Source organism: Coptis chinensis, chromosome 3 (genome assembly GCF_015680905.1).
Source record: "Coptis chinensis isolate HL-2020 chromosome 3, ASM1568090v1, whole genome shotgun sequence".
Lineage (NCBI taxonomy): Eukaryota > Viridiplantae > Streptophyta > Magnoliopsida > Ranunculales > Ranunculaceae > Coptis > Coptis chinensis.
In genome coordinates this window covers 96,906,648-96,930,571 of record NC_141458.1, presented here as the reverse complement: position 1 = coordinate 96,930,571, position 23,924 = coordinate 96,906,648, and the positions used below count along the sequence as shown (strand labels likewise).

General features: G+C 36.1%; 1 pseudogene across 1 annotated transcript; it reads right to left on the bottom strand.

Annotated features, from left to right (window-relative positions):
- Nucleotides 1-21,738: 21,738 nt before the first annotated feature.
- On the bottom strand, nt 21,739-23,690 carry LOC147511916 (serine/threonine-protein kinase Aurora-2-like; annotated as a pseudogene). The gene is made up of 7 exons (XR_015217100.1): nt 23,451-23,690; nt 23,188-23,323; nt 23,012-23,097; nt 22,808-22,919; nt 22,610-22,727; nt 22,340-22,412; nt 21,739-22,039 (listed from the first exon to the last, which is right to left on the bottom strand). The product of XR_015217100.1 is annotated as a serine/threonine-protein kinase Aurora-2-like (transcript).
- Nucleotides 23,691-23,924: the final 234 nt, after the last annotated feature.

Genomic DNA, 23,924 nt, shown 5'->3' with positions numbered 1-23,924 from the left:
GAGAAAAAGCAATAATCCACCACCCTATGGATAGTCACCACTCACCAAAGGGATACGAGTTGTATCACGGAGAAGAACTCCTTCTCAAGAAAAGTACAACGACTTCATTGAAAATACTGGTTCATTTCAAATACAAGTCTTAGAGATATTTATAAATAAGTAGAAATTGCAAGTCCATAGAGACAAGCGTAAAAACTGATGCAGATTTTCCCTTGGTTCATAGTCAAAACTGAATAAATTGGATAAGTTTTCGACCTTAAGCTTAGCCGGCTTAGGCAAGCCTTCCACATATATAAAGCGTAAGTCTTCAAGCCTTCCCTCCAGACGTTTCTTGACATTGTTGATTGATATGGGCAATTGACAAAAAAAAGGCCAGAATGGTAATAGTTATCGCTTATAGGCAAGTCTAGTCAAGGATATACTTAACCCTCTATTATCTGGGATCGGTTGAGCTTGTCTTGCATTTCTTGTAGCATTGTAGGTGTTGCTTATTGCAGCTTCTTATTGGTGTGATATTATGTGACTTTATAGGGAAGCACAACAATGTATCTTAAATGGATTGCAGAATAAACAAGTCAATATCACTAATAAGTAATAACATATCTTTCCAATGTGGATATTGCTTTTTCTATTTTCTTCCTCTGAAAGAGAGTTGAAAGTCGAGAGTTTAACTTTTATTTCCCCATTTCTTCTCTTTTGGAATGCCTTCATATTCTCTTTGTTGTTTCTATTATTTGCTCATAAATTTTGTTTTTCTGCTTCTAGTTAATTTTATAATTTCCTTATATTGACTGAATGACGAGTGTTTTTCCAGAATGTCAAAGATACCTTATGTGTTATAGCTGAAATATAAAAGTGAAATATAAAGACAGAGTGATTGATTCACATATTGGTATTGTATTTCTAGGTATATATTGCTGGTATTTACCTAATGTTTTATTTCATAGTTCTAACTGTTGTATCCCTTGAAACAAGAAATTGTGGAGTTGTTTAATTGTAAAGTAAAAGGATCTTTCTATTCAGGTCCCTTCTCACCTAAATTATTTAACTATGCACTCTTTTTGTTTTGGTTTCTCATTATACAAGTTCACGTGTCGCTCTTGCATCTGTATTTATAGGTGTTGTACTTGATGTGGACGTTAATCAAGAGGAGAGTTATGCTATTGTGAAAAAAAATTCAGTGGAAAAAGCAAGTTGAGCGATAAGTGACACAAAATTGTGGATGCCACGCTTATTAATTTTTCAAAATTGTGGAATTTAAAATATGTTCTTTCTTGTTATTTCAAATGTTACTGAAATTCAATTCTTTGTAAGTTATTTAATTTTTCATTTTTATGGGTATTTAGTGACACAAAATTGTGGATTCCATTCATTTTTCGTAGGTTTAGCAGGTCTCGCTACAAAATATGAGAAATTATTTTTTTTTATCAGCAACACATCAGCAACGGTTTATAACCGTTACAAAGGTTTTAAATTTGTGTTGTTATAAAAAGTGTTACAAATCATTATTGCAACGGTTAATAACTATTGGAAATTTCTATTTGCAACGCTTATTAACCGTTGCAAATATTTCCAACACTTTACCCACGCCATATTTGCAACGCTTAAAAAGCGTTGCGAAAATTATTAGCAACAGTTTTTTGCCGTTGCAAATAGCTTGTTATGGTGTAGTGTTTGCATTTAGTTTCTGATTTCCCACCAATTATTCTAAGAGGTTAGTTCAATGCAGTTGAATTCAGTTTTTTATTTTATGTTAATTATTTTTTGAGTTTAGTTCAATTCATTTGCATCCAGTTTTTGGTTTCTCATTAATTATTATTTGAGGTTTGTTTAATGTATTTGCATACCGTTTACAATTTCCCATTAAATATTTTTCAAGGGTTTGCATCCAATTTCTAATTTTCCGTTAGTTATTCTCTAATGTTAGTTTAATACAATTGCATCCAATTTCCGATTTCTAGTTAATTACTTTTTTAGTTTAGTTTATTGCATTTGCATAAAATTTTTGATTTCCCGTTAATTACTCTTTGAGCTTAGTTATGTATTTGAATTCCGTTTTAGATTTCCTTTTAATTATCCAATGTGGTGTATAATACCAACTTCTACTGATCCATCTGTAGTGTCCTTGCAAACATGACATAAAAAATAAATTATGTTTGATTTACTATGTTGAATCATCAAAGATTATCCAGTTCCTGATTTCCCGTTAATCATTCTTTAAATTATGCATGACTCACTATGTGGAATCTGCAAAGATTATCTACGAACGGGTGTTGTTATATTAATTATTTTAAAAAATATTTACAAATATGCAAAACTATTATATATTAATATTATATTGATCAATCATCCAAATTTCTTATATCGTGAAAACCTCACTCTTTATTTTTATTTTTTTTTAAAACTCACATTTGATAAAACCCTTCAACTTCATTTTGTTGTTCAATAATAGAAGTTTGATTGAAGTTTTGTGAGATTGCCTAATAAGATGAAGTTCATATATATTGAAGCTACTTGAATAGCAAGGAGTTTTTTTTTTTGCTTGTTAAGTAGAAATAGTATTAAAAACGGGTAAAATTACAAAATTTTGTGGCGAGGACTAAAAAGTCCCACCATGATCAAGCTCGGTGTATCCAAAACCATCTTGTGTGATTTCGAGATGTACACAAAAGTTAAAATCTAAAAAACTGCTGGAAGGGAGACTCCCAGTGTAGTAACCATGGTGGTTTGCCCTCATAGATTATCCTTTCGTTAGGCTGCAAAGCCACTCCAGCTTTTGCAATTCCATCTGCCGAGAAATTGGCTTCTCGCAAGGTCGATGTGATACTGATACCCTGAAGCATCGTGCAGCAGTTTCTCCATCTCGGTTGCAGCTCCCATGGAAGACTATTATTGCAAAAAGCTTTGATCGCCGGTTCCGAGTCCGCTTCTACTCATAACATTACCCACCCCTTCTTTATTGCTAATTCAACTCCCTCCAGGATAGCTAAGCATTCAGCTCTAAAATTTGATCCATTCCCAATATTTTGGCATAAAGACAGTTTAAAGGACCCTTCAAAATCTCTGAAAGTGACTCCAATCCCCGAGGGCCCTGGGTTTCCAAATGCCGCACCATCCGTATTCAGCTTCATAAAATCTCGTTCTGGTGGAACCCAAGTACACTGCCTAGTGGTGGGGGCTGCTCTTGGTCTATTAGTTAGATTCCATGCTCTAAGGGTAGCCGCATCTCTAAAAGAAGAGTTGTTACTTGCCTTGGAGAGATGCGCAGTAGAGAAAATGTGGTATTGTATCGAACGCTTACACTCATCCAGATTCGCCTTTTTGCCCTCAAAATTGATTTGGTTTCTGTGCTTCCATATCACTACCATACCACCGGTGAGAGCTGCAGTCCATAGGTGCTTGAGTCTCACACTCCACATTGTCGCCAGATTATAAGCGGCTGAGAAGGAAGTAAGGGTCTGCCGAACCTCAAATCTACTTGCAGTCCACTTCCAGAGTGTCTGAGAGAATTGACACTCCCATAAAATATGCTCCAGCGTTTCGCCATGCTGCCTACACAATCTACACATAGAGACTAGGTGGACACCCTTTCTCTGCATGGCATCATCTGTAGCCGCATCCCGAGGACCTTCCGGTGATGCGCGCAACTCGGGGTGTATATAGGAATTCCACACCTGCTTATGCCAAGCAATTCTGGTCCTATGCTTCCTGATAGTCTCATGCGCTGATTTACACGAGAAGATGCCCTTGAGATCGGGGCACCATACCAGGTAGTCTATAGGTTGTGAGCGATCTCTAAGGACTCCCAATGTGTTTATACCAGCCACGCCAAGGAGAGAAGAGAGAGGGCTTGGAAAGACCAAGTCATTATTTATCAAGAGCGAGCTCACCTTGGCAGTGCAGCCCCTTAGATTATGCGAACTAAGGCTTAGAATAGATTTGAGAGAAGAAGATTGTAGCCAATTGTCTCTCCATACGTCTATCTTGTCACCATTACCCACCACCCATTTCGACCGAGGTAGAATCTCCGTGAGTGCTTCTTTGATGCCTCCCCACACCGAAGACCTTTTATGGTACTCAATAAGGTCACCCCTGCTGTTTTTATACTTGTGCTTCATGAACTTTGCAAAATCATCGTCTTAAAATTTAAAATTTCGGGGCTAACTTCATCAACATGGATTTGTTGATGTCTTTCAATCTTCTAATGCCAAGACCACCTTCCTCGTAAGGCTTGCAGACCTTTTCCCAGCTAACCGTCGTTGCTCTCTTTTTTGATGCATCCCCTGTCCATAAAAAATTTCGAATCCAAGTTTCAGCTTCCTTGATCATAAGAGATGGCCATTTATAAATGGACATATTGTAAATAGGAATCTTTGGCGATGACAACTTTAATCGAACACTCCTTCCACGAAAAGATAGCATCGCCCCTTCAACTCGAAGCTTTTTCTTTATGTTATCGAGCGGGATAGACAATAGACTTAGTAACTCTTCCTTGTGTTAGGGGGACACCAAGATATTTTTCGATGGTGAGCCTTCCGAAATATTTAGCTCTCGAAGGATTGACCTTCACGAGATGAGAAAAGCCCCAAAGAAGATCTTGCATTTAAACTTTGTTCATGCAAGGCTGATGCGCTTGATATCGGTCGAGTAGTGAGTTGAGATGTCGGATCCCTGCAATATGTCCATTCGCAAAGATGATAATTGTCACGCCCCGAGACCCAACACACATCCCGAGGACGTGGAATGAATCTCGAGGCAGACACCTATCCCGATTCTACGAAATTTCGGCAGAGTTTCCTTTGTTTGATCGGCGTTTGTAAACCCAAAAACATCATAAACCCCGACATCTTATAATTCCCTTCCAACAACCATACATACATCCAACAACCCATATATACTACACTTAACTCTAACTACTACGGGAATATGGCGATATAACTACAAAACAAAGGAGAACCGATTGCCAAATCGATTATTACATCAAAATGACCTAGCTCTCTATATATACAACAAAAGAAGGAACTATCTCTATACATCCAAAGAAAAGAGCTAGGCTCATTATATACAACAAAAAGAATAACCTAGGTCATCTCTATCAACAAAATATAAACTTGACTCGCCTCTGTCAAGCATGGGAAATCCTCCCAAATCACCATACCCGTCATCATCCCTCCTCCATGAATTTCGTTCGAAATGTTAAGTAGGATGAGCAAACAACTATGCCGGTAGAAAGCACATAGCCAATAAATAGTTTACTTATAGAAAACATTTAAAACATCGCGGGGTTTCTATAATAGTATTCAAATATTGTGACTAGGTATATATACATCACTAACTAGCAGAAATCATCTCGACATGCTTCATTTATATTCAAAATAGAGTTTTCACAATCATCATACAACTATTGGCGGCTGCATCCTATTAGAATGGTGAGGGTGCGACTGGTACTTCGACCCGATCCACGAATTGATGCTTCCCGGTTGTGAACCATGCACCGTTGTTTTCGATTTTACGAGAGGGAGCTGAAATCCCGTTGTTGTGTTATTGTCGGGTGGGCCTGTGACCCGACCCCCATACGGGCTGTCACCTAACTTCACGGTGGTCAACCGTTCGACGATATGAATCGACACACATCCAGAGTGGACTAAACTCTCACTCCTGGCGTCTAAACCTCATCGAGGTAACATGTAACCCCACTCAGCTAATCACCATACAAAAACACTACAAGCATGGTTATCTAGAAAAGTAGAAAAGGAATTCCCGGACTACATCCGGTGATGCATCCCTTTAAAGGTGGCCCACCACCTCGAAGGTGTACACCACGTTGGAATCCTAAAATGCCGTCTCCGAAATCGACCACAGTTCCTTCTTTATAGAATTCACGGTTCCTTTTCTAAATCTCCTCGTGATAAACATAGTAATATCTATATATATATACTCGTTTACCGATTATTTTCAAATACTCTAGTTACATATCTAGTTTTTCTTTTAAAATCGCTTGATTATATAGGTGTGAGTTCCTGGATTTCCCGAAATCGAAGCGAGAACAACCTATGACTCCCAAACGGGCGATCATAGTAAATAACAACCGATGATTCCCCAACGGCGAATCATCGTTTCCGGGACCAATCGAACTTCGCACCTAGTTACAAACAACCGGGTAATCCTTACCCGCGATTAAAAAATCCATCTCTCTCCTCCTTCATAACGGGACAAAGAGGCGAACCTTTCCCCAAAAACCAGTTTTCACTTTTAACCAAAAAACAATCCCTCGCTACCCCGATTTCATGAGAAAACCATTTCACCGAAAAGCTATCCATATACTTAATTCATATCGAGGGAAAACTACAATGCAAAAACATGAATATCATATATACATGCATGGTTGATCATGAAACTATTTCTTAACATTTTAAACAACTCAAATCATGCATGAAAATAAGCGGACTATATATTGGTATGTAGGTTCCTACCTTAGCAAGCTGAGCCCATAGCGAATGAATCAAAGCTCGGCTTAATCCATCCCCTAAATTATTTACTCCTACACATCATATATATATCGTCGACCATTAGAAATTATCGAACTAAAGCGAAATTCTTATATAACGTAAGTCGAGAAGAATCTTTACACTACTTAATTTGGTTTTCGGATAAATTTTTATCTAACTACGGATTAACAGAGCTCTTCCCTCATCGAAACTATTTCGACCATGGCAGCCCCCTCGTATCGGCCAATCCTATCCCCTCTCAATTCAAATTCAAAATTTCAACTACAAACAAATTCCACTCTTCATTCACATTAAATTCTCGCAATATTTATTTGTTGTCTTCCTTATCAATCGTTCATTACTTAATCTACTCTTAAACAATTATAAAACCGACATGAACGAACTCAAAATCGAGTGAAATAGCGAAGATCCTTACCGAATCGACAACAAAAATCGTTCCTAGCTCATTTGTTCCACCAAAATCGTAGCTCTCCTTCTCCAACCGAACTTCATGCGACATTAAACAACCAATTCAATTATTATTATCATTTTTCTTTCCAATACCACTAATGAACTCGAAATCTAGTTTATACTATCGATTTGTAAAGAAATTCACTAACCTTTTCGCGAAAACCCGAAGCCTCAAGAATTTTCGGCTCCACCATTGTTTCCCTCCACTTTAACTCCTCCAAACTGCCATCTGCCGACCTTCAACCCTAAACACAATCAAATTCAGCATTACAATCTCAAGAAATCGAAATTGAAGCTACTATTTATTTGAAACGAATTCAAACTCACCTCTCATGAAATCGCCCCAATTCCAAACGTTTTTGAATCCCCCACACTTGCTTTGGGTGTTGTTAGAATTAGTTGTTCAATTCTTAGGTTGAATCGGTTGGAGAGGAATTACCCCAACTGCCGCCCTTGATTTGGCCGAGATGCTCAATTTTTTAAGAGATTTGAATTCTCTCATTTGGGTTTAGTGTCTATAGGTTTGGGTGTGAAGAATTTATGGTTGGATCGATGTGAATGGAGAGGATTTTGGTTTCTCTCTCCCTCCATCGCGATGGATTTCGCGATTTTTCATTTTCTTGTTGGTTTAGATGCGGTTTTTCCTATTTTTCGATTTGGCCGATATTTTTGGGCCCAAGCCCGATCGATTCCAATTGGACTTAAGGTCCTATTACGCCTAACCACCACTCGTTTGACTTCGCGTCGTAATTATTTTTCCGGCTCATCCCGCTAAATTTAATCTTCTATATTCTATCTCTCCATTAGCTATAACAATAACCCACTCTGGCGGCGTAAACGGTAACTTCGTGCGACCGCAAGACGCATGACAACCATAACCGGCATTTTATCAAATTTTTGCATATGGGTCGCTTACCTAACGTGACTTATGAGTCGGAGTTAAATTTCAGTAAGTTACGTACGTTTGAAATATAAACCCGACGACCAATTTACATCAATGACCCTAGATTTGATATGAAATTTACAAAAATACCCTTAACCAGAATTTGAGTCTTTACAATAATATCATCCGCAAACAATAAATGACTAGGGGCTGGGAACCCTCTTGGAGCCACCATAGGCTTGATTATGCTATTTGAAGTTAGATACGTCAATCCTCTACTCAGAACGTCTTCAGCCAAAGCAAACAGCAGAGGAGATAAAGGGTCGCCTTGTTTAAGGCCTCTTTCCATATGAAAAAATCCTACTGGACCACCATTCACCATGATTGAGATTTGAGCAGAGTGAAAGATAGTGTGAAGACACTTAATCCACCCCTGTGAGAAGCCCATGGTAGTTAAAACTCTGAAGAGAAAATCCCACGACATGGTGTCATAAGCCTGTGAAATGTCAATCTTCATAGCAATGTTACCCCCCTGTCTCTTGAATTCCAGTTCATTCATAAGTTCCGAAGCTAGAGCAATACTAGTTTGAGAGCATCTCCCCGGTACGAAACCCACTTGTTCCTTTGTTATGATTCTATCCGCAATCCCATTCAGTCTCTTTTGCATCAACTTGGTAATTATCTTGAGGAGGAAGTTTCCCATACAGATAGGACGGAATTGACTAAGCTTCCTTGCACTCCTCTCTTTAGGGATAAGAGTGATAAAATTGGAGTTAAGGCCATTTGGGAGGATCTTGCTGGTGAAAAAAGATTGGACTGCAAGGCAGATGTCCACCTTTATAATACTCCAGCAGTTGGTGAAGAAATGCCCTTGGAAGCCGTCAGGACCAGGGGAGCTGTTTGAGTTCATGCTAAAAACTGTTTTCTCAATCTCCAAGTAATTCGGGGTTTTGGAGAGGTGAAAATTGTCATCCTGAGTTATGAGTCTAGGAATTAGACCCATCAGATAGTCATCCTGCGTGACAGGAGATGCTTTAAATTTTTTTTTGTAGAACTCCACAATGTAATGTTTGATCTGATCCTGGTTCTTCAGAGAAACCCCCTCCTCTGTTTGTAGTTCAGTGATCAGCGCAGCTCCTTGTCGAAGCCTGTAAATGTTATGGAAGTACTCAGAGTTTCTGTCGCCCTCCTCATCCGTTCGAATTCTACTTTTCTGTTTCAGAACATTGGCTCGGTTCTCCCTTGCACTGTCCAACGCGACCTCCTTAAGGATAGCTTGCGAGATGAGTACTTCATCATTAGTGTCCTCGGCAAGTAACTGCGCAGTTATTAGTGCTTCCTGAGCTTTTCTAATGTTGATGTCCACATTTCCAAAAACCTCATAGTTCCATTTTTTGATGTCCTTTTTGAGTCTCTGCAGCTTTCTCATTACTCTCAATAAAGGACCCCCTTCAGTATAAAGATTCCAGCTGTGGGTGACCAGTTCCATGAAGGAAGGGTGTGTGAGCCATACTTTTAGAAATCTGAAAGGAGCATTCGAGGGTTTGGGGATGCTTGGGGAGCCTCCACTGAGGGGTGCATGATCAGACGCTTGCCTAGCTCCAACACAATACTTCCAACCGACATATTTCAAATTCCACGCATCATTAAAGAAAACTCGATCCAGTTTTGAGGACACCCTGCGGGGACCTCTTCTGTTGTTCGACCAAGAAAATTTTAATCCCTCGAAGTTTGCTTCAATGAGATTGCATGAGTTAACGAAAGAGTTGAACTCCTGCATTGCGGTACTGTTAGGCAAATTTGTGCCTCTTCTCTCTTCATATCTGAGCACCACATTAAAATCTCCTGCTATTAGCCATGGACTGCCGTTATTCATCAACTTGAGCTGATCCCAGAGCCTTCGTCGGTGCACTAGAGAGCAATTAGCATGGACAAAGGATATAAACACGTCATCCGCAAGAACAGTAATCTGTTGGTCTGAAGAACTGATGAGAGTAACTTGAAGGTTGGCTCTATAAAATACCCAAATGTTGCCCATTCTGGTCGGGTTGTCATTATGAACACAGACCCCATGGTAGTTATTACTAATACCTCGCGTGGATAAGAAGTCCAATTGAGGTCTAATAAGAGGTTCGGCTAAACAAACTAAATCCGGGTTATGAGACTGAAAAAGATCTTTTAGTCGATCAATGCCCTTATCTTTTCTTGCACCCCTTATGTTCCAATATATGATCTTCATTGGAGAAGGGATTCGGACAACTGGTCTTGCGACCTAGTAGAAGGATGTGAAGCAGAATCTGGAGGATACACTTCAACTTTCTTTCTTCTGAATTTCTTTTTTTTTGGCACCTCCGGCACTTTGATGGTGACACTATCTTCCACCTGATCGGCCCATCTTTGAGCCACTACAGAGGCCTCTGCTGCCACCTGACACTGATCTTCATTCTCATTTACCAAAACCTCAAAGGGGTTACTGGTGCTCAGTATTTCGCTATGACTGCCAACAACATTATTCACCAGTAGGTCCTCAAACACAACCATTTCTGATCCCATAGGTGCTTTCTCACTAGGTTGCTCTTGACCCATAACAGTGGCTTGTAAGGTCTGGTTGACCATTGGGGGTACCAAGGATTCCTTGCTAACGAGGCCTGGTGGGGCTTCGGGTATGCCAGGTACTTCCACATCCATGGCTTCGGGTATGCCAGGTGCTTCAACATCCACGGTATCCGGTACTTGTACAGGGTCGACTGAGTGCTCACAGCTGCCACTCCCATCTCTGGTCGAAGCTGTATTTCCTCCCGTAATGACTACCTCCTTATTTTTCTGTCTCCATCTTTTCTGTTGTCTCTTAGACATTTTATCGTATTCCATAACTTTGTCCACCACCGTCTTCCCAGCTACTTTGCTCAGGGTGTCTCTGGCATTTTTCTCCTGTTCTTTCTGAATGTGTCTACATTCTGTTATCAAGTGGCCGACAATTTTGCAGTTGTTGCAAAACTTTGGGAGCTTTCCCACTCGAACTTCTTGCCAGAATTCTATGTTATGTTGCTCCACTTCTACAAGAATGTGGTCGGGAATTTTCTTTGCAAGGTCTATGTCCACTTGGACACTGGCATAATATCCCATATCCCGTTCCATAGAATTTCTATCCACCTGTATGGGCGACCCCAGTGTCCTACCCATAGCCATCAAAATATCCACTTCCCAATACTCCATGCTTAAACCAGGAAAGTGAACCCAGACAAGCGCCGAGGAGAGTTTATGTTTCTCAACACTAAAATTGGGAGACCACTTAGAGAAGCGAACCAGTTGTTGCTTAATGAACCAAGGTCCCCCAGATTGCACCTTGTGAAGTTCTTCTTCATTTTCAAACCGAAAAAGCAGATATCCTTTTCCTAGAGGGGAAATTTTTGCTTTGATTCCCCACTGATCAGCAACAAAGTGCCTAACAGCTTCCATTTTCAAGTCCTTAAGGTCAATACGACCCACCAGAGCGAACTTGTAGAAATCTAGACCTTTTTGGACAGACTTGAAAGGGATTTTGATAGACGGAGTCTCCCCTTTTAGAGAGGGGGTGGGAAGATTATCTAAAACCACCGTTCTCTTAAGGTTATCCTTTGCTTTGTCCGCATAGGATGTCTTTTGCGTTGGTGTGGTCGATTTCTCAGGGGGAGAAGGTGCAACGGCCACAGTGGTGGTCTTCTCTCCAGAAGAGAAGAAAGATTGATTTCTACCAGACCCGAAACCAAAAGGCAGCGAAGGAGAAGGTGACATTGTTTACTTCTCGAGATAAACCAACTTCCCCTTATGAACTCGCCCTGTTTACAGAGGAGGATTTTACCACTAAGGAAAAGAAAAAGCCCGATGAGAGAAAAGGCCCGATGGGTTATCCTTCCCACTTCAGAACTCACACTGTGAACAGCAGAGGATTTTACCTGAAGGGGAAATAAAACTACAGCTTGAGAATGTAGGAAAGCTTTCCCCAACCTTTTAGAACTCACACTGTTTGTCAATGGAGGAATTTACCTAAAAGGGAAGGAAATTGGAGGGTTTTGGAGATAGGATTGTATCACCAACTTTTTTTTAACTAAAAGCGGCAAAAAGGAAGAGCACCGGATCATTCAAACAACTTAAGTTATTTCCCCCCCAGTCGCTACAACCAAAAGGAATAGCAAGGAGTTAGCAATCATACGGAAAGAGATAAGATAAACACAATTTTAAATGTAAAATTATACTTATCGAGACATTCTCACAATATATAATCCAACTATGTTTTGAGGTTAGTTCAATGCATTTGCATCCAGTTTCTGATTTTCCATTATTTATATTTTGAGGTTAGTTCAATGTAGTTGAATCCATTTTTCGATTCCCGTTATTTTTTTTTACGTTAGTTCAATGCAGTTGCATCTAGTTTCCGATTTCTCATTAATTCTTCTTTGCAGTTAGTTCAATATATTTGCATCCAATTTCCAATTCCCTGTCAATTGTTCTTTGAAGTCAGCTTAATGCATTTGCATCCAGTTTCTGATTTCCCATTAATTATTCTGTGAGATTAGTTTAATGCATTTGCATACAGTTTCCGATTTCTCGTTTATTATTTGATACGGTTGCATTTGCATCTAGTTTCCAATTTCCCGTTAATTATTGTTTGAGGTTAATTCAATGAATTTGCATTCAGTTTCCAATTTCCCATTAATTATTTCTTGAGGTTAGTTCAATGCATTTGCATCTAGTTTATTTTTTAAGATTAGTTCAGTGCAGTTGCATTCGGTTTTCGATTTCCCGTTAATTATTCTTTAAGATTAGTTCCACGCATTTGCATTATGTTTCCAATTTATAATTAATTTTTATTTGAGGTTAGTTCAATGTAGTTGCATCTAGTTTTCGATTTTTCGTTAATTTAATCTTTGAGGGTTAGTTCAATGCATTTGCATCCAGTTTCCGATTTCCCGACAATTATTTTTTTATATTAGTTTGATATATTTGCATCCAAGTTTTGATTTCCCATTAATTATTCTTTGAGGTTAGTTTATTTTTTGAGGTTAGTTCAATGCATTTGCATCTAGTTTATTTTTTAAGATTAGTTCAATGCAGTTGCATCCGGTTTCTGATTTCCCGTTAATTATTCTTTAAGATTAGTTCAATTCCACGCATTTGCATCATGTTTCCAATTTATAATTAATTTTTCTTTAAGGTTAGTTCAATGTAGTTGCATCTAGTTTTCGATTTCCCGTTAATTTAATCTTTGAGGATTAGTTCAATGCATTTGCATCCAGTTTCCAATTTCCCGACAACTATTTTTAGGGTTTTTTTACTTAACCCCCCACGGATGTACCCCTCTTTTGAGATAACCCCCCATTTTGAAAATCATTACTGATTGCCCCCCATTTCAGAGTTAATTTTTCATATTGACAATTTTGCCCTTATGTCAAATTTGTAAAAACCCCCCATTTTTAACATATGTCTTTGAAATATTCGAAAATTCAAAAAAAAAATCTGAAAACTCAAAAAATCTGGAAAATTGAAAAAATAAATGAAAAAAATAACAACAACTTGGAAACAAATTTAAAAAATAACCTTTTTGGCTCTTTGTTGACCAATAACAAATTTATCAAGACCCTTACAAATCTACTTGGGTGTAGGTAAATCCTTTCCCAAATTGGAGCCGCCCCATCCATTCTTTTCAGCATTAGCAGGGCCTGCCGCCCGAACGACATTGAGACCAGGGGGAAAGGGGGACCAGGTGGAGTATGAACTGCCAAGCCATTTCTAGATGGTTGTCCTGGAGGAGGTGGGTCGCCACCATAGGACCTCAAAGTCTCCCAAAAGGATACCCTCAGGCGGTTTGAGAAATCATCTTCGTCTTTATTTTGTCGACCGGATTATTCTTATCAGAATGAGTAGGAGGAGGATTATTATTATTAATATTATCCTTAGGGGGCTTGATGCGGCCAATCTCGGCGAAGGTGCCTTGCAAAGGAAGAAGCTTATGAGGACGGAAGTAGTAGGCAATTTTGCAAGTGGGGCAGAGATTAATAGCCTGGTAGTAGCCCTTGTCTTTGTCTCCCCTATTTGAGAAAAGAAGATCCATTTGTTTAGAATAGCTAGGGCAATTCGCTTCGGCTCTAATCTTGCGGGTCGATGATTCGTCCGAAGAACCACCATCCCATTTGTAACGCTCTTGCAAATGAAACCATATTTTTTTAATTTGTTTTTGAGTTTTTTTTTTTTTATTTTTTTCAAGTTTCCTAATATTTTGAGTTTTCAGATTTTTTTTTTTTTAATTTTCAAATTTTTCAAAAACGTATGTTAAAAATGGAGGGTTTTTACAAATTTGACATAAGGGCAAAATTGTTAATATAAAAAATTAACTCTGAAATGGGGGGCAATCAGTAATGATTTTCAGAATGGGGGGTTATCTCAAAAGGGGGGTACATCCGTAGGGGTTAAGTAAAAAAACCCCATTATTTTTTTATATTAGTTTGATGTATTTGCATCCAAGTTTTGATTTCCCATTAATTATTCTTTGAGGTTAGTTTAATGCAGTTGTATCTATATTCCGATTTTCTATTAATTACTTTTTAAGATATATATATATATATATATATATATATATATATATATATATATATATATATATATATATATATATATATAGTTATAGTGTTGAAAATTTATAAATTCATAAATCATAAATTTAATTAGAATATGTCGTAATTATTGTGGCTAGAATTGTGATTTTTGGAATCCTTAACTATGAATAAATATTTAAATTTCATTGTGGATGGCGCATCAAATCAAAAGGGTATTAGGAAAATCGTTTTCGGTGGAAACTATTGTTTTCGCAATTTAGTTTTTTGTCTAATATTTTTTTTCGTAATTAACTATATTGTCTAGGAAAAGTTTGAGACTTTGTGAAACTCTAAATGGGATTTTTTTTTTTTTGTAATTAGTTATAGTGTTCAGGAAAAATTAGAGACTCTCTGAAACTTTAGATGGGATTGTTCTTATTTATATCCTACTTTTTTATAAGTAGTAATAGAGTTTAGAAAAAACTGGAGTCCCTGCGAGTGTTCCAAAAAAATAAATTGGTGAGGGTATAACTATAATATATATATTATAGTTATAGTTATATATATATTATAACTATAATATATATATTATAGTTATAGTTATATATATATTATAGTTATACCCTCACCAATTTATTTTTTTGGAACACTCGCAGGGACTCCAGTTTTTTCTAAACTCTATTACTACTTATAAAAAAGTAGGATATAAATAAGAAAACCCTAAATATATATATATATAAGGAATTGGAATATATCGTAATTATTGTGGCCATAATTGTGATTTTTTGAATCTTTAACTGAATAAATGTCTAAATCACACAATGGATGGTGCATCAAATCGAAAAGGTTTTAGAAAAATCATTTTCGGTGGAAATTATTGTTTTTAGCAATTTAGTTTTTTGTCTCCTATTTTTTTTTTTTTGTAATTAGCTATATTGTTTAGGAAAAGTTAGAGATTCTATGAAACTCTAGATGGGATTGTTTTTTCGTAATTAGCTATAGTATTTAGGAAAAAGTTGGAGAGTCTGTGAAACTCTAGATGGGATTGTTTCCTTATTTATATCATACTTTTTTATATTTAGTAATAGAGTTTGGGAAAAACTGTAGTCTCAATGAGGGTATAGCTATAATATATATATAAGGATAAAGATAAATATTTGTTTCTTATTTTATCTCCTACTTTTTCTTAATTAGTCATGACACGTGCACACTCTAGAAACGTTTTCTCAATTAAAGATATATATATACTAGTTTTGAACCCGTCTTACGAACGGGTGTCGTTATATTAAATTATTCTAAAAAATATTAGCAACTATGCATAACTATGAGATATAAAAATTATATTAATCACTCATTTAAATTTTTTACACCACTTTCTATAAAAAGGAAACACCAAACCTTGATAAAACTCATTGACTTCTTTTTGTTGTTATTAGGTTTAATAATAGAAATTTGATTGAAGTTTTGTGAGAATGCCCAATGTAGCGAAGATAATATTGAAGTTACTTGAATAGCAAGGCATTCTCAATCATAATAAAAGAATTATGATAAACACTACTTAAAATGCAATATTATATTTGTCGAGACATTCTATTTCCTTACATATAATACAAATATGTTTTAGGGCTATTAGTTCAATGTATTTGCATCAAGTTTCTAATTTTTCATTAATTACTCTTTGAAGTTAGTTCAATGTAATTGCATCTAGTTTCCAATTTCCCGTTAATTATTATTTGAGGTTAGATCAGTACAATTGCGTCAACTTTATAATTTTCCGCTAGTTAATCTCTGATTTTAGTTTAATGCAGTTGCATCCAATTTCTGATTTTTCGTTAATTATTCTTTGAAGTTAGTTCAATGCAATTGCATCCAATTTTTAATTTTCTATTAATTGTTCTTTGAGATTAGTTCAATGCATTTGCATCAAGTTTCCGATTTTCCATTAATTATTTTTTAATGTTAGTTTAATGCAATTACATCAAATTTATAATTTCCAGTTAATTATTCATTTAGTTTAGTTTAGTGCAGTTTCATTCATTTTTCGATGTTTCATTAATTAGTATTTGAGATTAGTTCATTGCATTTGCATCCAGTTTCCGATTTCCCGTTAATAACTCTTTAAGGTTAGTTCAATACATCTGCATCTAGTTTCTGATTATTTATACTTTGAGGTTAGTTCGATGCAATTACATCTGGTTTTTTATTTCCTGTTAACTATTCTTGGAGGTTATTTATATGCATTTGCGCGCATTTAGTTTCTGATTTCCCACCAATTATTCTATGAGGTTAGTTCAATGCAGTTGCATTTGGTTTTTGATTTTCTGTTAATTATTTTTTTATGTTAGTTCAATGCATTTGCATCCAGTTTCAGGTTTCCCGTTAATTATTATTTAAGGTTTGTTTGATGCATTTGCATACCATTTCTGATTTATCATTAAATATTTTTCAAGGATTTGCATCAAATTTCTAATTTCCTGTTAGTTATTCTATGACGTTAGTTTAATACAGTTGCATCAAATTTCTGATATCTAGTTAATTACTTTTTGAGTTTAGTTTATTGCATTTCCATAAAATTTCTGATTTTCCGTTAATTACTTTTTGAGCTCAGTTATGTATTTGAATCGAGTTTCTGATTTCCTTTTAATTATCCAATGTAATGTGTAATACCAACTTCTATTGATCCATCTGTAGTGTCCTTGCAAACATGACATAAAAATAAATTATGCTTGATTTACTATGTGGGATCATCGAAGATTATCCAATTTCGAATTTCCCATTAATTATTCTTTAAATTATGCATGACTTAGCTTACTATGTTGAATCTTCAAAGATTATCTACGAACGGGTGTTGTTATATTAATTATTCCGAAAAATATTTTCAACTATGCAGAACTATTATATATTAATATTATATTGATCACTCATCCAAATTTCTTATAACGTGAAAATCTCACTCTCCATTAAAAAAAAAAAGAATTCACCTTTGATAAAACCCTTCAACTTCAGGTTTCCAATTTTCCATTAACTATTCTTTGAGATTAGTTATATGTAGTTGCATCCAGTTTCTGATTTCTGGTTTTTTATTTTTTGAGGTTACTTATTGCAGTTACATCTAATTTTCAAGTTCCCGTTAATTATTTTTTGAAGTTAGATCGATGTATTTGCATCTAGTTTTCGATTTCTCGTTAATTATTTTTTAGAGATTAGTTCAATGTATTTTCTTATTTCTTGTTAATTTATTTTTAGGTTGCATTTAATTTTGATTTCCCGTCGATTTTTATTTTTTATTTTTTGAGGTTAGTTTGATGTTTAATGCATTTGCATCTAGTTTCTGATTTTCCGTTAATTATTTTTTGAGATTAGTTCAATGCATTTGCATTCAATTTCTGATTTTCTGTAAATTATTTTATAAAGTTAGTTCGATGCATTTGCATTCAGTTTCCAATTTTCTGTTAATTAATTTTTGAGGTTCGTTCAATAAATTTGTATATCGTTTCAAGGATGATGTTTGTTATTGGTGAACCTAACAAATTCTCGCAATAGTTTAACTATCAAAATAGTTTGAGTAGTCTTTGATAAATTGTAACTTAATTAAAGATTCAAATTTTGAAATATTGAAGTGTATGATTTAGATGAGGAAACCAATCCTACGAATGGGTGTCGTTACATGATATTGTTATAGAACATAAATCCTAAAATTAAAGGTATCTCTTCAATTTTAGTACTATAGTTAATATACCGTTAATCTTTTTCAAACTTTTATATTGCCCTGTATCTAGGGCTGTCAATGGATCGGTTTGGGTCGGGTTTTGGAAAATCCAAACCCAAACTGATAAGAAAATTGGGAACCCGAAACCAAACCGAACCGATAATATTATGTTTAATTCGAAACCGAACCGAACCGATAAGATATATTGCAAATCGAACCCGAACCGACCCAAACCAAAAACTATAAAATCAATTAAATTTTAAATTAAATTAATTAATTTTAACCACACAATTGATAAACATATACAAAATTAATCATAAATATTACTAAAATGCTATCTTATCGGTTCGGGTTCATATTGGTTTGGTGGAGGGCAAACCCAAACCAAACCAGTATCTTATCGGTTCGGTTCGATTTCGGGTCGATAGAGGGCAAACTAAATTATCAAAACCCAAACCATTTTTTATTGGTTTGGTTCGGATCGGTTATTGGGTTATCGAAACCTATTGACAGCCCTACCTGTACCTATTTTGAAACCCAGGATTGAGTATTGTAGTTAAACCTACAACACAATTTAAATAAAACTAAAAGAATTAAATACCATACTAAAAAGGTTTCATCGTCGTTAGTTTGGTTGATGATACTACTAAATTTACCATTTAACTCAACATGTTTAGTTTGTTGTTATTGTGTGTAACACTTTGCCATATTTTTTGTTTCAATTTCTATTATACATTTTGTGATGATGTTGTTTTTCAAATAACTTAATTTTCCACATCTTATTTGATTTAGTTTTGTTACTTAGTTTGTTAGTGTGGTTAACTTGTGAAATGCATTATGTGTTTGTTATTTTTAATTTTATTTTATATAGTTTGTCATTTTTATTTTTTTTATACTTTAATTTGGTTTGGTCTATAATTTTTTTAAGCTCAACGTCCATTTCAAATAAAGCCCATAGTGCATACAATCTTAATGAAACCAAAGAATGTTTAAGCCCACAGTACGTGGATATTGGAATTTTCAATTGGAAGCAGTCTACTTATACACACCTTACAAATGGTATTAGATATCAAGTAACCACTAACCGTTGAAAATAAAATGAAATAGCTCTCTCACTAAATTCGGTACACTTTTACGTTCAAATGTAAAGTAAAAAAATTAAAACTTTGAAAACAGTATTAGATATGAAGTAACCATTGAAAAAAGAAATTGCACTTTCTCATGTGTATGAGCATGTCAATTAATCACAAATGCAATCTCATCTAATTTATATCTAACCCTATTCATCACTTTGATGAAAGTGAAAGAGAAAGGCCTGAATGCCAAATTCATCCTTTAGCCGGGTCACACATATACTCTTCATGTTCTCTAAGTTCTCCTAGTCGAGTTACTGCTTAGTCAACTGAGAGCCACCCAAGAGATCTGCATTGTAACAGAACCACCCAAGGATCATCTCACAACTCATCAGACGCTGAGTAATATGCTCAAATGAAAAAGCAGCGATAGAGAAAGAAATTTCATTCCGCAAAAAAAGAAAAGGAATTGTTACCATATCAAGTGTACTTCTAAAACTCTAAAGCACGCTGTTTCAATCGATGTTTTTGAAGCTATATATATAAAGGTCTAGAATTGTACACTATTCTTCAAGCTGATCCTTGGTGATTGTAGAGGAAAAGAAAACCATATATTTTACTTACTAATGATTGAAACTATCCAATAACATATTATCTACTACAATCCCTCAAATATACTTAACCAATAACCTGCCAACATTAAAATAATAATGAAGGAAGAAGAGAAACCTTAGAGACATGAATAGTTTCTACTCTTAACCAAACAAATGCAAATAAGTCAATTTGAAATTTAAAAACCTGATGGTGTTATCAGTCCTCAATCAAATCCAGTGTGGAGTTGGCGTGTTCTACCTCGTCTTTTGCGCGAGTATCTTGCTAATTAATTAATGTCTAAGTTTCCTAATAGGAATTCTGTGAAGACATAACCACACATGCCAATGATGACATTTGACGACTTTGAACTACCAAGGGATCGGATGCCATGGCAATGTGTTTCATTTGTCTATTTGAATCAAAGGTTGAATTGTCGCCTCAGTCTAGAAGCTACGTACATCAAGCAATCCTCCCGTCCACTTTGTTATGATATGTCTCTGCAATCCATTATTCATTTACTCAGTGGGGCACATGGGCACAAATGTAGGCAATGACAAAAGCATAGATGAAAACAAAGGCATAAGGTGTAAACATGACTTGTCTTTAAAGAACCTCTACTGTAGTATATAGCTTTTATTAGCTATTATCTTCCCTATTCTATGTATCTTCCCTATTCTCGGTTGAGACCGGTTCCTATATAACCGGGTACAGAGATCAATCTCTGTACCACACACACATCTCGTATCTCAGCGCAGACACACACATCTCGGAGCACATACACAGGTATCAAGGCACACACACATCTCGGATTCAGATCAACGGCGAGATAACACGGTTACAGAGATGATCTCTGTACCCGGTTGTAGAGATCTCAAGTCCTTCTCGGTTTAATCCTTAATAGCTTCAAAAACACTTTGCATTGAGCTTGAGGTGTGATTGAACTCAAATTATGAGCTTGAGTCTTTCGTGTTGCACAGCAACAAACGTGCTTCAGATCAATCGATGTTAGAAGGGACTAGATAATGGATTCTAACTTCTTAAGACTGTTAATTCTAGTTTTTGCAACAGGAATCATTATCTCCATCATCATTCCATGTGGGTTCAGATAACAATAACTCAGCAATCAAGAAACACCAAAGTCTAAAACTTATTTGAAGTAAATTTCTCTCTTTTCATCGTCGGTCACTTTCTTAATACCCTAAATAGGAAATTGAAACCTCTGTCACTACACACTCTCTTCATCATTACTAAACACATTTGGTATCAATCTTCCCAAGAAGCCGCGAGTAACTAAAACAGATGAACATGGCATGTCTTTTGCGAGAGGCGACGATTGAATGGGTTCGTGTTTGATTCCGAAGAGATTGTGTTTCAGTAGTTTTGGAGAGTGTGGTGAATACGAACGAAAAGATCTACTTTAGTATTCCTTCTTTTTCGGAATTAGCTTTAGAGTTTTGGAAAAATTGGAGACTCTGTGAGCGAGCGCTAAGAAAATAGAGCCAAGAGGATAGAGCTATAATATATATCTAAGGATATATATATACTTTAAAGCCTTACAAAAAATAATATTCTGGAACGATTTTAACCTTGTATAGGTTCTTTTATATATGACAATGTCCGTCCCACCTTATTAACGGCTCCGAAACAGTGAAACACCTCGAGCTTCAGCATTTTCAAAAGAATATTTTGAAAAACTGAACATCTAAAGAACTTCTCTATGTTAAGGTCCACGGTATTAATGTAACAATTGTCAAAATCATGAAAGCAAAGAAACAAGAGACAAGTTTAATACTCAAGTATTTGCGCAGAACAAGCCGTAGTTTCTTCAGACGATTTATCTACTTTACATATTATAGTTTCTATTTCTTAAGAACAGGTTAACAGAGATTATATCTCAGCCGAACCAAATATGACAGTTCTAAAGAATAAAGAATTACATATCATCAAAAAAAAAAACAGAATAAAGAATTATAAAGAAAGAGCACGTGAAGTTTATATACCCTCATATTGTAACCTTATTGGTGTTACATGATTCTTCGTTCAGCATAACCACAGATTCTGATTACAAGATCCTTTCACCCAAACCACATAATTTGAGCAAGGCTTTCATGATGTCACAATGATTATTCATCAGTAATAATTGCGATTTCCCCCATGTAAATGCCGGAGAGATCTGCGTTCTGGATAATCCACGGATGCTCCAGAAGCTTGTGCAATGGGAGACGTTGAGAAGAGTCTTTAACCAGCATCTGCTCAAAAAAAGGGTATTCATTAAGTGTCAATCTTTTTTATGAATATCATTCACGTAGTACCATAATATATATAGTATAGTAATGCATATTCAAACTCTTTACCGTGTCACTCTCCTAAAGGACTACGCGGACAAAATTTGTGGGGACATAAGGGTTAAAAAGAGCAATTCACGTATATTGGCATGGGATAAAACTTAAGTAATGAGCCCCGAGTACAATGCCTTGGGATAAAACTTGACTAATGAGCCCCGTGTATATTGGCTTTAAAAAAAAATGTAATGCAGCATTAAGTCTCACCTGACTAATGAGATCCTTCGCAGAAGATGAGATAATTGGCTTGGGGGGAAACTTGAGATCTCCTTTTATGATCCTGTGTATTTATTATTCACAATTTGTGAGCAATATCCTTAGTGATAATTAAAATGCTTTCATGCAAGCTAAAAGGATAATTTTTCAAGATATAGCAAGGATCCCCCTGTCCCACATTGCACTATTACAAGCCATGCCCAACTTTCCTCATAACAAAACTAGAATCCTAAAAGTACTTGTTTGTAACTTCAGCATTACCTTCTATATGTGTCTGAGTGCTCCTTTGCCTCAAATGGAGGAACTCCGTAAAGAAACTCGTAGCACAAGACGCCAAGACTCCAAATGTCCACGTTTGCGTCATTCTCAACACTCTCGACTGTTGAAAGTAACAATAAGTTGGTAACAGATGAAAACACAACGACAAGAAAAACTCATTTCACCTTGCTAAGTACATACCCATCTCAGGAGGGAGATAATCCAATGTACCACACATGGTTCTCCTGCGGTTAAAAGTGTGAGCAGACCAGCCGAAATCTGTAATTTTTAGTTCTCCCTGTCTCAGAAACCACTGCACACACTAACATAATAAGCATATAATTACTCGTTATCAGCTGATCTCAATGGAACAAAAAACAGATCTTAGGTTATCTCGATTCTCACCTGTGCACCAATCAAGAGATTCTCCGGCTTTATATCTCTGTGTATGACATGCTTTCCATGGCAGTATATCAGGGCTCGTGCAAGTACTGTTGGCGCACACAACAAACATTAGTACAAGATATTTGCAAACAAAAACAGGTATGCTTCCGCAAAAGTAAAGTTTTGCATCGATGTACAAGAAAACACGGGCTGCTAAACAATAACACTTCTGGAACTCCCAGTGGCAGCCCGTTTCTCGCTGAAAAACTTGCACTTCTGGAACTCCCTGTAAAGTTCGCTCGCTGCATATTCTAATATCAAATATACCCGGGTCTGCAATCATAAAATGAAAACAAGGTAACTCAGTCAATAACCGTTAGACCAACTCCACTGGACAAGCAAGATGATTTGCTTTATACCTAAGAAATATTAGAAAGTAAAAACAAACACATATTACAACCTGATCATAGAAGTACCCATAGAGGCGTATCTTGACTTCCCTGCGAAGCTGATGCTCCACTTGAGACTGTTTCAACTGCCTCTTGAAAAGTACTTACAGTGCCACAATAGTCGAATAAGACTAACAAACACATTTCGAGAAACATGCCCAAATTTTCCTCTTCCAAGTGGCTTTCCAATGTCGAAATCATTAAGTGTCCACCTTCTTTGTTTATCTCCACCTACTTCCATAACTTCCGAACAAGCCTGCGAAAAATTTAAATCATAATTACTTTAAAAAAATACTTCAAACCAACAAAAAGATTTTCACTAATTGGGAAAAGTGTTTTCCGTCTAATTCTTGATTAGATTTTATAAAACAATGCCCAAAATTGACTCTAAACTAACCAAAACAAACTTCAGGTTCTGTAGCGATCGCCATTTGTAATTAGAATGTTGATTTTTAAATTTTTTAAGTTTTAACGGAGTGTTTGGA